Below are 14,376 nucleotides of genomic sequence, written 5' to 3' on the forward strand. Positions count from 1 at the left end.
TGGCAAGGGTCCAAGAGCCCTGCACTCCGTACCCCACCGTTATCTTTTGCTTATGCGCTATTATTGGAACCAAATTATCCCTTATTTTAACCAAATTATATTATATCCAATTTTATATTTTTGATTTTAACTATTCAATTAAAATTGTTACTACTTTTAATATTGTTTGGTTTTTTATGATGGGATAATTGGGCAAACATAACAGCTGGGACACTTGTCCATCATGCCTATGTGTCTGTTTCCTGTCATTCCAATGCACAGCCCTTTCCCACTGCTTGTCATTTAAATACTGTAATTATTTTATTGGATAACTTACACCTTGTTATAAATGTGAAGCTTGACTAGGCCAATATTCAAGCAGCAATCAATTTATTAATTAATATGGTAAAGTATGATCAATACAGTGGTAGGTAAAGTGGGGGAAGTTTTCCCTCCCAATGCACACCGATAGTTGAGGCTTACAAGTATTGATAGGGGCATTCATAAACTTTCTCAAGAATTTCTACTTCCAATTTTTACTCATCATTAGTTTTTACTCCCAATTTTGTGTCACAATTCTATACTCTATTGTGATTTAGTTTTTCTCAGGATGTACTGCAGAAAAGGAGTATCCCAGGTGGTCGTGGTCCGGTTTCCAAAATAAGGAAGAAGTATTCCATCTGGTGAGGTCCAGCTCTCCAGATGTGGGTCCAACTTTTAATTGCAAGGACTATAAATCTCATGACAGTGATGTCCAGCTTCCCTTGGTCAAAACTATTAATCCTTGAGTTGATGTTCATCTTCTTTTCTCAAGCTGCTTTTCTCTGTTTTGTTAAGGCCTGAGATAAGCATGCTTCCTTTTGATATATTCTAAAGCTGTACTTTCCAAGATCCTTACTACAAGCAATATTCTAAAATGATACTTAATTTATACTAAAATGAAAAGGCTAATACTGCAAAGCTCTTTAAGGCTTAGCTACAAGCAGAAAGTTCCTGTCAAACAGGAACATCCTTAATGCTTTAATTCAAATGCTCCTAAATCAAGTTAAGACTCATAAAGGTTAATTGCGAACAAAAGATAGGTTCAAAGGCCTTTTTCCATGCTTTACTTTCCTCAGTTATTGTTAGAATTTGTCTTTATAACTGTCCCATGGTTGGTTTCCACACATATCACAATGACAAATACAGACGCGGCCTGTATGTACCTGACACATAACACAGCTTGGTATTTCACAGTCCTGCACTTCAGGATATTAAATTGTGTTAATCAGACTTTGTCCCATCATGAGTTTCTGGAACACATTTTCAAGCCTTGCAGCTGTAGCCCAAGGGAAGCTGTTTCTGTCTTGCATCACCAAACTGGCAGGGTTTTTGCAAAGACAGCCCTTTAGAAAGGACTTGTTGTGTGCATTAACATCTAAGGGGCTGCTTTCAAAGACAGACCAAAACCCCATGAACAAACAGCAAATCTACCAAACAACATATTTTTTAAAAGTACTTTATTTGTAGCTTTTGTTCTTAATGTTTTCCAGTTGGCCACCTTTTCCACTGCAGTGTCTTTCTTTGGACAGAAAAGCCCCCTTGCTAGATGATGTGACTTAACAAGGAAAACAGAACTCACACACAATGCATTTATTAGAGCTAAACATGGAGGTTCCCATGATCACAGTCATAATCATTGATTTTCAGTTTATTTTGGTTTCAGATAGTTTTCAGAAGGGTGAGAACAGTACCTCAGATCCCCTGGGTGTGTTGGTGCCATAGCCACTTATTATCTCTTCTTTCTTATTATCTGTCCTTTCTGTAGTTCTGTAGTTCCTCTGCCCATTTGTTGCTCTTGGATCACTGCCTCCTTCACCTGATTTTTATCTTTTCCTGGATTTGTGAGGATTTTTGTGTTGGTTTTGGTTTTTTTTCTTGGTGGTTGTTTTGTTTGCCTGTTCTATTTGGTCACAGTTTTGCTATTGGTTTTTGGGTTTTTTTATCCCCTTAACAGCAAAAATCAGCTTGTGATTTGTATTGTGAAGTTGTGATACACAGGTGTTGCACATAAAGGTTGTTTTTGTTTTTAAAGTCATCTCAGACATGCAAGGCCCTGTGTCTTTGAAAACTGTGTGCTCTTGAGTCGATATGCAAAATAATTAGACTCCACAGTCTGATGTAGTTATGAAGTGGAAATGTATTGTCAGCAGCCAACACAAGCGATATAGCTCTCATGAAAGCTTGTGCCCTGAGCCTCGGTCTGACCCACATCTTCATTCTCAAAGATGTTCCATGTTCATTACATTGCACAACATTGCCATGCATATTCAAACCCTGGCCCCTCCTGTCCTCGCCTCACATGGTAATCAGATCCAGGTCCTTCTGGGCACGCATTGTTTGCTGTGGTGCTCGCACGGGGGTCTCTCAGTGATCTCTGAGGCCGAAGACTGTGGTCTTCCTCATGACTGAACTTTGGAACTTTTCTCCTTTGTGCGTGCGCTTGGGTCCCTTGGTGGGGGTGCAATCTGGGGGTATAGCTAAGGCCATGAGGTCACAGCAGGCTCTGAGGTCACAGAGGTGCCAGAGCCCCGTGGTTGCACAGCAGCCTTCCTGTTGAAGGTCCAAGAGTATGAAAACGAACTCTGGCTATTGCCCGTAGGTAACACGGGCTAATTGTAGAGGAGGGCAGGTGCCCAAGCTGTTGGTGGCCCAAGCCCTGCGAGGCTAGCCCAGTTGCAGTCCTAGTTGGACCAGGGCGGCGGGCTCGGGAGGGGTGGAGTTGGGGGGATCTCGGGAGGCTTCCACTTCAAGGCCGGGCTGGGGGGCCGTGGGGGAGGCACGGAGGGTTGGTGCTCTGCTTTCTTGGGCAACTCCTGCTGCCGAGGCCTCGGGTGAGAGCTGTCAAAGGCGACGGTCTCTGGGCTCTCTGGGGGAGAGGGAGAGGCACGCCTTCTCGGCCGGGATGCTGGAGCGGCGGCAGCGCGACTGTGGAGAGAGGAGGTGGCTGAGGGCCCAGGTGCCAGTGGCACACAGGGAGCCTCCTGCACAGCAGGGCCCAGAGCTGGCAAGGCTCCCCAGCACGGCTGGAGCTGCTGGCACAGCTTGGCCCAGCTGCACAGCTGCCCCTCAAGGCCCTGGCGAGCAGGACACAGCTCTGGGCAGGCTCCATGGCCAGGAGTGGGCCCCAGAGCACCTCTGCCTTTCAAGGGCAATCTCGTCCCTGCTCTTTCTCCTCCCCACCGTGCTTTGCCTCTGCCCTGTGTCCCCGGGGCTGCTCTGGGCCAGGCAGCCTCAGTGGGAGCCAGCACTGGCTCCAGCCCCAGCGGGCACCCCAGGACAAGGCCCAGCAATTAGGAGGCCAATGAAAGCTCTGAGCAGCAGCAGGACCCTCAGCACAGTTAGTTGGACAACCATGGACTGGCCACAACTCCACAGCAGCATTTCTGTTCCCTGAATGTTCTTGACTATGTGCAGCCTATAAAGAAGCTAGAGGGTAGAGATGGGCCAACATTTACCGTTTCTTTCCCTTCCACAACCGGAACCCCGCATAGCACAGTACCATGGAAATTGGCACAGTGAACAGTGTCACTACCGTGCCTATCATGCAGGACCTGCGCACGTCCTGGGGGCAGATAATTCTAGGTGTTTTCCGTGGATTCTGGGCGTTTGTGTCTGACATGCCAAGCACTTCTGTGGGAGCAATGAGGAGCGTCAGCCCGTGCTGTGCTGCACTACTGAGCTGGGAGCACGGTGGATGCAGGCAGGACGTTCTTGGTTTCCCCCAGAGCTGGGGCCTGCAGGCACCTTGCCGCCCCTTGGCACAGGCTGTGCCACCCAACAAAGCCCAGCAGGCCGGGAGGAGAGCCCGGGGGCAGCGCAGCGGCTTGGGCAGTGGCTGCTTGGAGGGACACGGGCCAAAGCCATCCCTGAGCAGCCACTGCCAGCCCTGGCCCTCCCTGCCCCGTGACAGCTCCCCCAGCCCCAGGGCACAGAGTCAGGCCCTTTCAGGAGCCAGTGCATCCCCTGCCCAGTCGGGAGCCAAGGCTGGCTCTGGCCCTGGGCTCGCGGCAGGGCTCCCACTCAGGGCTGCTCCTGTGCCTTGGGCCTCTGGGCACTCAGAGCCAGCTCCAGAGCAGCTGCAGAGGGAGCGATGTTGGTGCACGAGTCCTCTTTCCCCAGGGCTGTGGACAAGCTCCAGAGGCTCCTCCAGCTTTGGCTGCTGCCGGGCTGGGCAAGGGCAGGCCCTGGGGAAAAGAGCTGACGCCACAGAGCTCCACCAAGGGCTGCGCTTGTGGAGCAATTATCCCCTGTACCTGTGCCCATGTCTGGCATCTCCTCCATTCCTGCATCAGTGGCTGGCACAAAGCCATTGCTTCCTACAGGATATGGCCCCACCTGCATGGACTTTTGCTCCATTGCTTGAGAAAGGAAAAAGGACAGCTGGGTCAGATGGAACCATTGCAGGAGGTGGCAACTTCAGGAGACAATACTTGTCAAGTTGTGGATAAGGATCAGGAAAATGGCCAGGTTATTGGGGCTGGGCCAGGGCCCTCCCTGACTGAAAAAAACCCTACACCTGATCTGACTGGAGATTAGGAAATTGCAGGGGATCTCAGGGCATCTATGGCTCGTGGTGCAGTTTGGGCTGCCTGTGAACTGATGCCAAATGCTTTCGTGCAGAGCCTGGGGAGAAGCTGCAGCCAGGCCAGGCTGGAAAACAGCCCTGCAGGGCGTGGAAGCAGCAGCAGGGCAGCGAGGCTGCCATGGATCCCTTCCCGCTGTGCCGGGCACGGCGTGTCCAGATGTGCAGCCAGAGCCCCCGGCTGCTGAGCCCCAGGACAAGGCAGAGGGAAATGCACCCACCACGGCGTCTCTCCAGGTCAGTCAGCATCTGCTCCAGACGTTTGGCTGCCTCCAAGGATTTCGTGTCTCCTATGTCTCGGTTCTTCCATTTAGGAGGACCTTAATGGGAAGTTCCATTTCTCCTTCAGGCCCAAGTGGCAGTGAGAGCACCTGCGTGATTGGTGCCCTCCAAGGCACTCCCACAGCTCGGCCTTCCACTCAGGAGCAGGGCCAGGGGCACCTCGTGCCTGCAGTGGCCCCACACTGGGTTGGAAGGAGCCCCTTGTGGGGCAGTCGGGGCAGAAAGGACTCCCTGGAGCTGCTGCAGCTCCAAACCCAGCCCCAGGCAGGGCCAGGGCTTGGCAGTGGCAGCAGGAGCACCTCAGGCTCCCTGGGGCCGGCAAAGGAGCTGAGAGAGGCTCAGCCCCAGGGCACAGCCCTGGGCCCGGCCCCTTCCCTCTCTGCTCTTCTCTGTGGCTGCACAGAGCACACGGAAGGACACACTGGCATTGAACACGGGAGGAGGATGGACAGCTAAATGATCCTTCCTCCCACTGACAGCGATCCTGTGGGATCACAGAAGGGAGCAGGGCAAGATTTCCAGATTCTTTAAAGCCAGAGATTGTGTTAAGGGACAGGGCTCATGACTGAGCCCTTGCCACATGGACACTGATTATTTTTCAGGAAAGGAACACAGAGAACTTGCCTACACCATGCCCTAGAGTCTTCATATTGTCATTCACCAGCTTTTCCATATAAGCCATCTTATCGTCCCAGTCTAGAAGAGGGCAAAGACCAGGTCATTTCCATGGTGTGCTGGGATCCCCCACTGCTTACAGTAAATGGGCACTGCAAGGGGGCCATGTAAGGCTGTGGGAGCCACATGTGAATGCACAAGCCCAAACTGCACAGAGGCCTGGGGAGCTCTGGGCTGGCTCCTGGTCACTCTCCACCCTCTTTGCAGGCCCTGTGACACATCCCCGGTCAGCCCAGGGCCCATGGGCGCTCTCTCCCGCCCCCAGTGGAAACCCTCCCTAAATACCCTGGGGAAAACCATCCCCAGCGCTTCCCGGGGAGCAGGGAGCGCTGTCCCGGGAAAGGGGAGCCAGGCTGCCGGCTCACCTGCTCCCCGCGCTTGCAGCGGAGCAGCCTGGGCAGCCCTGGCAGGCAGGGCCACGGCCAGGAGGAGCAGGAGGAAGAGGCGCAGAGCAAGGGCCATGGTGCCTTGCCCTCTGCCAGTCCCGCAGCTCTTGCTGCCACCGCTGTCCTGACACCGCTGTCCCAATGTCAGCACCACTGCTGCCACTGCCACTGCTGCTGCCGCAACAGTTGTGCTCAAGCACTGACTGCTCGCTCCTTGTGCTGCTGTGCAACCACGGGGCTCTGGCACCTCTGTGACCTCAGAGCCTGCTGTGACCTCATGGCCAGGGTGGAGTTGTGTGGGCACTGGGATCTGCCTTCTTTGGCAGGGAGCTGCTCTGTCCAAGGGCTGTGACACAGTCCCAGCCCAGCTGATCTCACTGGCTGGGCCATGAAGGGATGGAGAGCAGCCCTGCCAAGAAGGACTTGGGGGTGCTGCAAGATGAGAGGCTGCACATGAGCCAGCCATGTGCATCCAAAGGAGAGTGCCCAGCAGCTTGAAGGAGGTGATTCCACCCCTCTGCTCTGGTGAGACCCCACCTGGAGTACTGTGGAAGAGGTTTTACAGGGACCTCTGTGAGTCATTGAGAAGTTTGATAAGAGGATCCATGTTTAGCCCTGAAAGAATCCCTACCAAGGTTGTTGACATAGAAACCAAGAAAGAAAGAAGGATAAATAAGATAAATCTGGAACTGCCTATTCCAAGAAGCACTTTGCTTGTCTCTCATGACCAGTGAGTAAAGTGCAAACTTAGGAGCTTTGTAAGAATGTAGAACAAGCATGCATGCTAGAATAAAAACAGGGTTTGAAGCCTTCTGGAAACGGAGTGTGTTGCTTTGTACTGTCTCCATCTCTACCACGACAGAGTACTGCATCCAGCTCTGGGCTCCCCACACAGGAAGGCCATGGTCCTGTTGGATCTAGTCCAGAGGAGGGACAAAATGCTCTGAGGGCTGGAGCCCTTCTGCTTTGGAGACAGGCTGGGAGAGCTGGTGGCGTTCAGCCTGGAAGAGAGCAGACTCAAGGGAGACCTGATTGCTGCCTTTCAGTACCTGAAGGGGGCTTGTAAAAGAGATGGGACAGAACTTGTAGTAGAGCCTTTTGTGAGCAGAGCGAGGGGGAATGGTTTTAGTCCAAAAGACGGTCCATTCAGACTGGACAAAAGAAACCCATTCATTCACTGTAGGGTTTGAAAGCCTGACATAGGTTGCCCAGAGAGGTGGACATCCATCCCTGCAAACATTCAAGCTCATGCTCTGAGCAACCTGACCTACTTAAAGGTGTCCCTGCTCAGTGCAGGGCATTGGACTAGATGGCCTTTAAATGTCCCTTCCAAGCCAAGCCATTCTGTGTTCCTGGGCACTATCAAAGCAGTGCTGGATTAGTGCTGGGGTGATTATGTGGCACCTGTATTTTGGTAGTTGTGTCCTTTAGCAATTGGCCCTGAGAGCATTCATGGTCTGGGCAGTGAAGTCTGCAAACAACAGACAGTGTGCTCAAGGAGAAACAGGGGAGGAACACTGCTGTAGCTCAGATAAATGCCAGCATTTTGCTGCCCATTCCTAGTTAAGAAATAAAGGAATGTCCTGAAGATCCCTTCATGTGGGTGCATTACTGGCTGTATCAGTACTTGTGTTCTGCAAAACAGGGAATTTGCTACAACTTCTTGCCCCATTTATCACTGAATGAAACTCAAATCCTGCATTGCTCCTTGTCTACTTGCTTCCAAGTCAAGGCAAATTTTGTTCATGATTGAGTGGGACATATTCACCTGTTCACAAGCAAATTCTTCTTGCCATTCACACAGAGGCAAGATTGTTTTGTGGATTTGCTCTAATCGGACAGGAATTAAGGCCTACCTGTCACTAGAACTAAAGCTGATGCATTAGGTTGCAAAGTCTTGAGTAATTTGGCCTGGTGACTGGCATTGTAGAGAGTTGTTCTGGAATTAAATGACACTTGAAGACACGTGTAGTCTACCATATTTCTGGCATACTAGAAGTGAAAAAAAAAACCTTTGAAACATGATTTTATCCTTTTTTCCTCCTCCTCCTCCTCCCAGGAATTTCAATGTCTGAGGTCTAAGCTCTTCAGCTGCCTCACAAACATTGTTTTAATTCAGACAGGCATCCATGCCTTGAGCCACAAATCATGACTGTGGCTGTGAAGCTTGAAGCAATGTAGGTTTATAGCACTAAAAGTAATAATGCATTCCCAGGTTAAGCCAAGTATTTCCCAAGTAACTCTACCTATCCTCAGGGATGTTTCAAAAAGGATCATTGTAAAAGCTGGGAATCAGGAGAAAGAGTGTCATCAAAATTAAAAAGACAGGTTTCTGAGATCTTTATATTCCTATAAAAAGAGATTCAAAATTGTTCATATATGGAACATTGACTAAGAAGTGAATGACAGATTGCGAAAGTAATTGGGGAAAAAATACCATAAGTAAAACTATGTTTACATGTAGATAATAAGTAAACCACCTTGCTAAGAAAAAAACCAGACCTGCCAATACTAAAACCAATAAGGCTGTTTCATCTGTCTCAATACAAAAAAAAAAAAAAAAACACTGAAAAGAATCAGAGGTCATTAAGACAATTAGTATATACAGGAAATTCCAGGGATTGGGAAAAAATGAAGCAAACTGTAGAGTGCAATTCCCAGAGTTAACCTGGAATTTATTGGTGGATTTGTTGCAAAATTTCTGAGAGCAGACTGGAAAAGCATAGGGGCTGGTCAGCCCATGGGTGGGCATTTAGAGCAGTGTGAGGGCTGTTTCTGAGACCAACTGCAGGGAAGAAGAGCAGCAGACAATCACTGGGACAGTCTCTTTGCTGACTGTGGAGTTTTTGTCAGTCAGTTCCCTGTGGCTGGGGGAGCTGTCACGGGGCAGGGAGGGCCAGGGCTGGCAGTGGCTGCTCAGGGATGGCTTTGGCCCGTGTCCCTCCAAGCAGCCACTGCCCAAGCAGCTGCGCTGCCCCCGGGCTCTCCTCCCGGCCTGCTGGGCTTTGTTGGGTGGCACAGCCTGTGCCAAGGGGCGGCAAGGTGCCTGCAGGCCCTAGCTCTGGGGCAATCGGAGAACGTCCTGCCCGCATCCACCGTGCTGCCAGCTCAGTAGTGCAGCACAGCACGGGCTGACGCTCCCCATTGCTCCTACAGGTGCAGCCGGCCCCACCACACGTGTTCCTGATTCCCAGGAGGGGTGTGAAAAATGGCAATCAATTGTTTGTAAAATTGTAAAACTTTATTTTTAATAAATTGGTTATAAAAATAGCAATATCATTAGAGTGCTAAAAATTTTGGACAATTTGGATTAGGACAATAGGAGACAATAGAATGATAGAGTTACAGACATCTGGGTACCTATTTTCTGGGCAGCATAAGCCCGAAAAAGGACAGACATTAACAGAGGATTAACCCTTAAAAACAATAACCTGTTGCATATTCGTGCATCTCGTATATGATGCATAACTTCCATTCAAACACAGGATTTTGTCTGGTCCTCGTCAACTTCTCCCTCTTAATCCTAACCGGCTTCCTGAGGGCTGAGCGACGCAGGAAGAAGTTAGTTTCTTCTGCTAGGAGAGCAATACATTCTTTTTCTCTGACAAATTGCAGTGTTCTATGGCTGCTATATTAGCAAAAAGCCAATCATAAAATACATATTTCTCAGAGGACCTTGGAATGGTTTGCTGTTGGGGAACACTCTGTTTGCATGGGATAAGGGCAAGTTTGACGTTCTATTGATGCTGGAAAGGATTTGGAAGCACTCAACACAGCCCTGACTGAGAGCTTCCCTGTTGCAGTGCATGTTTTTGATTGTAATGCGGTCCTAGTAGTCAGTTTTATGACACCCCCTTATTTGGTATTGTTATACCACATTTTATTGCCAATGGGTTGTTCCTTCCCCCCCCGCCCCCCCCCCCGTGTTGTTGGCTTTCCCCTAGTTGTCCATCTCCCCAAAGTCCTGCCCTTTTGTTCCCTGTTCCTCCTCCCATTCAATGTCAATCCCTCCCCAATCCTGCCCCTTTCTCTAGAAACTTCCCTGTCCATTTGGGATGCTTTGAAACTCTATTGGTTTGTTTAAGTTGTCCTCCTCCCCTGTAATCCCCTATTGGTTTAAACAATGGATTCCCCGCCTTGTGTTCCACCCTCAGTTTCTCCCAACTGGCTAAAGACTGTATCCTCCCCAGGCACCTCCGCAGTTTGGAAATCAGTGTAGGCCTTTAATTCAGTGTATTTCTGTCGCTGACTCTGCGGGGAATAAACATACAGAAGACCTCTCCCTGTTCCTTGTCCCTACCCCCGCACACTCCACCCGTGCTGTAAAGCAGCCGTGCCCTACAGCCAAACCCCAGAGTTGACAGTTTTCTGGGGGCGGCCCACTCTGGGTGTTGGTGTTGGCAGCTAGTCGGGCTGAGGAAATCGGGCACTGCAGCACTTCCCGAATGGGCTGTTCTGTTGCAATAAAGAAATGGAGCTGTCAGCCCAGCGTCCGGGTGGCAGCAGCAGCAAAGCCCACCCGGCAGCAGCGCTGGCTGAGCTCCATGGCCAGGAGCAGCCGTGGATGCCCATGGTGTGGGCAGGCAGGAGCCAGGCAGGGGCTGCTGTGACCAGCGGCGGGGACCCGAGGGCTGGGGGAGCCCATGCTGAGCGTCCCTGGGCTGAGGGCACATTGCCTTCTGGGGGATGACCTGGGCCTGAACCTCATGAGGCACACAGTGATATTTTGGGATCTGTGCTCAGAGGTGAAGGGGTCCCTCATGAGGCACACAGTGATATTTTGGGATCTGTGCTCAGAGGTGAAGGGGTCCCTCATGAGGCACACAGTGATATTTTGGGGTCCCTGCTGAGGGGTGAAGGGATCCCTCATGAGGCACACATGGATATTTTCGGGTCCATACCGAGGGGTGAAGGGATCCCTCATGAGGCACACATGGATATTTTCGGGTCCATACCGAGGGGTGCAGGGATCCCTCAGGAATCACAAAGGAGTATTGACGGCCTCTCCTAAGGTGTGCAGGCACCCCTCATGAGGTGTGCAGCGGGGTTACATTTGAGGGGGTTTTTACTCTTCTCAGCACAGCAAAGGGTCACTTGGCCGCGGTTTTGCAAAGCTGGGAGAAAGCCTCTTGCAAAGCCTTGGGCCTGTCTGCGGGCACAGCGGGCGGGCGGAGCCCATCCCCTGGGGCCAGGCCGGGCCGGGCCAGGCTCGGGCCCCGGCAGGGAAGGGCCGTGGCCCTGGGCTCTGATGAGGCTGCTGAGCTCCCCCCTGGCCCTGTGCTATAGCCCAACACATTTACAGCCGGAGCCATGCAAGGAGTCCTGCCAAGAGCAAATTGTTCTAATGTTCTCTCTAGGACAAAAAAGAGCAAACCAACCCGGCTGATAGGTGAGGAAAGAGAATTCAAGTTCACTTAAAGCGCTGCTCAGTTCAGGGTTGCCTTTCGTTTGACTGAGCTGATGGTAAGAACTATTTTCTCACATATGGTGGCGTTTCTCTGCAAACAGGCTTTGATGAGAAATTTCTGACCGCATTTGCCTTTGCTCTTTAAGATAAGTCACGAACATGAGTAGCTTTGTTGAGGAATGGAGAATTGTTTGTAGCTCAGGAGGAACCTTACATTTTAGCACAGGAAGAAGGTAAGGCACAGGTTTAAAGGCTTTCTCCTCCTGGAGTGACACACTTTCAGAGGAGTCTGTGAGGAGAAGTCCCCTCAGCCACTGCCAGGGCTGTGTGCCTCCTCTGCAGGCTCAGTATTCTGGGAGTTCCACGAGCCTCAGCTGCCAGTGAATATTCTTCTGAATATTTCTTGTTGTGCAGTGCAGAGGAAGAATATTTGGTGCTAGATTCCCCTCTGGGCTTTGAGGTAAATCTCAGTAATGCTGGTGATTTTTATGTCCAGATGAACTTTTTATGGATAGTAAAGAAAAAGGGAAGAAGTATCGTGGAAAATTAATTCCTCAAAATGTGAGCGGCCAAATCGCACTAAAAATGAAATCAGAACTGAAGAATTTTTTTATTTTTTTTCCCTTGACAGGTAAGGCAAAACATGCAGTGCTAATAAAGTCTTTAAGAGATGCAACAAGCACCCAACTGTATGAAAATGAAAGAGGTAAAGGATGAGAAAGGGCATGGGAAGAATCTTCAGCCCTTCCTGTTGAAGGTCCAAGAGTATGAAAACGGACTCTGGCTGTTGCCCGTAGGTAACACGGGCTAATTGTAGAGGAGGGCAGGTGCCCAAGGTGTTGGTGGCCCAAGCCCTGCGAGGCTAGCCCAGTTGCAGTCCTAGTTGGACCAGGGCAGCGGGCTCGGGAGGGGTGGAGGTGGGGGGATCTTGGGAGGCTTCCGCTTCAAGGCCGGGCTGGGGGGCCGTGGGGGAGGCACGGAGGGCTGGTGCTCTGCTTTCTTGGGCAACTCCTGCTGCCGAGGCCTCGGGTGAGAGCTGTCAAAGTCTCTGGGCTCTCTGGGGGAGAGGGAGAGGCACGCCTTCTTGGCCGGGACGCTGGAGCGGCGGCAGCGCAACTGTGGAGAGAGGAGGTGGCTGAGGGCCCAGGTGCCAGTGGCACACAGGGAGCCTCCTGCACAGCAGGGCCCAGAGCTGGCAAGGCTCCCCAGCACGGCTGGAGCTGCTGGCACAGCTTGGCCCAGCTGCACAGCTGCCCCTCAAGGCCCCGGCGAGCAGGACACAGCTCTGGGCAGGCTCCGTGGCCAGGAGTGGGCCCCAGAGCGTCTCTGCCTTTCAAGGGCAATCTCGTCCCTGCTCTTTCTCCTCCCCACCGTGCTTTGCCTCTGCCCTGTGTCCCCGGGGCTGCTCTGGGCCAGGCAGCCTCAGTGGGAGCCAGCACTGGCTGCAGCCCCAGCGGGCACCCCAGGACAAGGCCCAGCAATTAGGAGGCCAATGAAAGCTCTGAGCAGCAGCAGGACCCTCAGCACAGTTAGTTGGACAACCATGGACTGGCCACAACTCCACAGCAGCATTTCTGTTCCCTGAATGTTCTTGACTATGTGCAGCCTATAAAGAAGCTAGAGGGTAGAGATGGGCCAACACTTACCGTTTCTTTTCCTTCCACAACCGGAACCCCGCATAGCACAGTCCCACGGAAATTGGCACAGTGAACAGTGTCACTACCGTGCCTATCATGCAGGACCTGCGCACGTCCTGGGGGCAGATAATTCTCGGTGTTTTCCGTGGTTTCTGGGCGTTTGTGTCTGACATGCCAAGCACTTCTGTGGGAGCAATGAGGAGCGTCAGCCCGTGCTGTGCTGCACTACTGAGCTGGCAGCACGGTGGATGCAGGCAGGACGTTCTCGGTTTCCCCCAGAGCTGGGGCCTGCAGGCACCTTGCCGCCCCTTGGCACAGGCTGTGCCACCCAACGAAGCCCAGCAGGCCGGGAGGAGAGCCCGGGGGCAGCGCAGCTGCTTGGGCAGTGGCTGCTTGGAGGGACACGGGCCAAAGCCATCCCTGAGCAGCCACTGCCAGCCCTGGCCCTCCCTGCCCCGTGACAGCTCCCCCAGCCCCAGGGCACAGAGTCAGGCCCTGTCAGGAGCCAGTGCAGCCCCTGCCCAGTCGGGAGCCAAGGCTGGCTCTGGCCCTGGGCTCGCGGCAGGGCTCCCACTCAGGGCTGCTCCTGTGCCTTGGGCCTCTGGGCACTCAGGGCCAGCTCCAGAGCAGCTGCAGCGGGAGGGACGTTGGTGCACGAGTCCCCTTTCCCCGGGGCTGTGAACAAGCTCCAGAGGCCTCCAAGCCTCCAGAGCCTCCTCCAGCTTTGGCTGCTGCCGGGCTGGGCAAGGGCAGGCCCTGGGGGAAAGAGCTGCTGCCACACAGCCCCACCAAGGGCTGAGACTGGTGGAGCAATTATCTCCTGTACCTGTGCCCATGTCTGGCATCTCCTCCTTTCCTGCATCAGTGGCTGGCACAAAGCCATTGCTTCCTACAGGATATGGCCCCACCTGCATGGACTTTTGCTCCATTGCTTGAGAAAGGAAAAAGGACAGCTGGGTCAGATGGAACCATTGCAGGAGGTGGCAACTTTAGGAGACAATACTTGTCAAGTCGTGGATAAGGATCAGGAAAATGGCCAGGTTACTGGGGCTGGGCCAGGGCCCTCCCTGACTGAAAAAGCCCCTACACCTGATCTGACTGGAGATTAGGAAATTGCAGGGGATCTCAGGGCATCTATGGCCCGTGGTGCAGTTTGGGCTGCCTGTGAACTGATGCCAAATGCTTTCGTGCAGAGCCTGGGGAGAAGCTGCAGCCAGGCCAGGCTGGAAAACAGCCCTGCAGGGCGTGGAAGCAGCAGCAGGGCAGCGAGGCTGCCATGGATCCCTTCCCGCTGTGCCGGGCACGGCGTGTCCAGATGTGCAGCCAGAGCCCCCGGCTGCTGAGCCCCAGGACAAGGCAGAGGGAAATGCACCCACCACGGCGTCT

This window comes from Zonotrichia albicollis, chromosome 9 (genome assembly GCF_047830755.1).
Source record: "Zonotrichia albicollis isolate bZonAlb1 chromosome 9, bZonAlb1.hap1, whole genome shotgun sequence".
Lineage (NCBI taxonomy): Eukaryota > Metazoa > Chordata > Aves > Passeriformes > Passerellidae > Zonotrichia > Zonotrichia albicollis.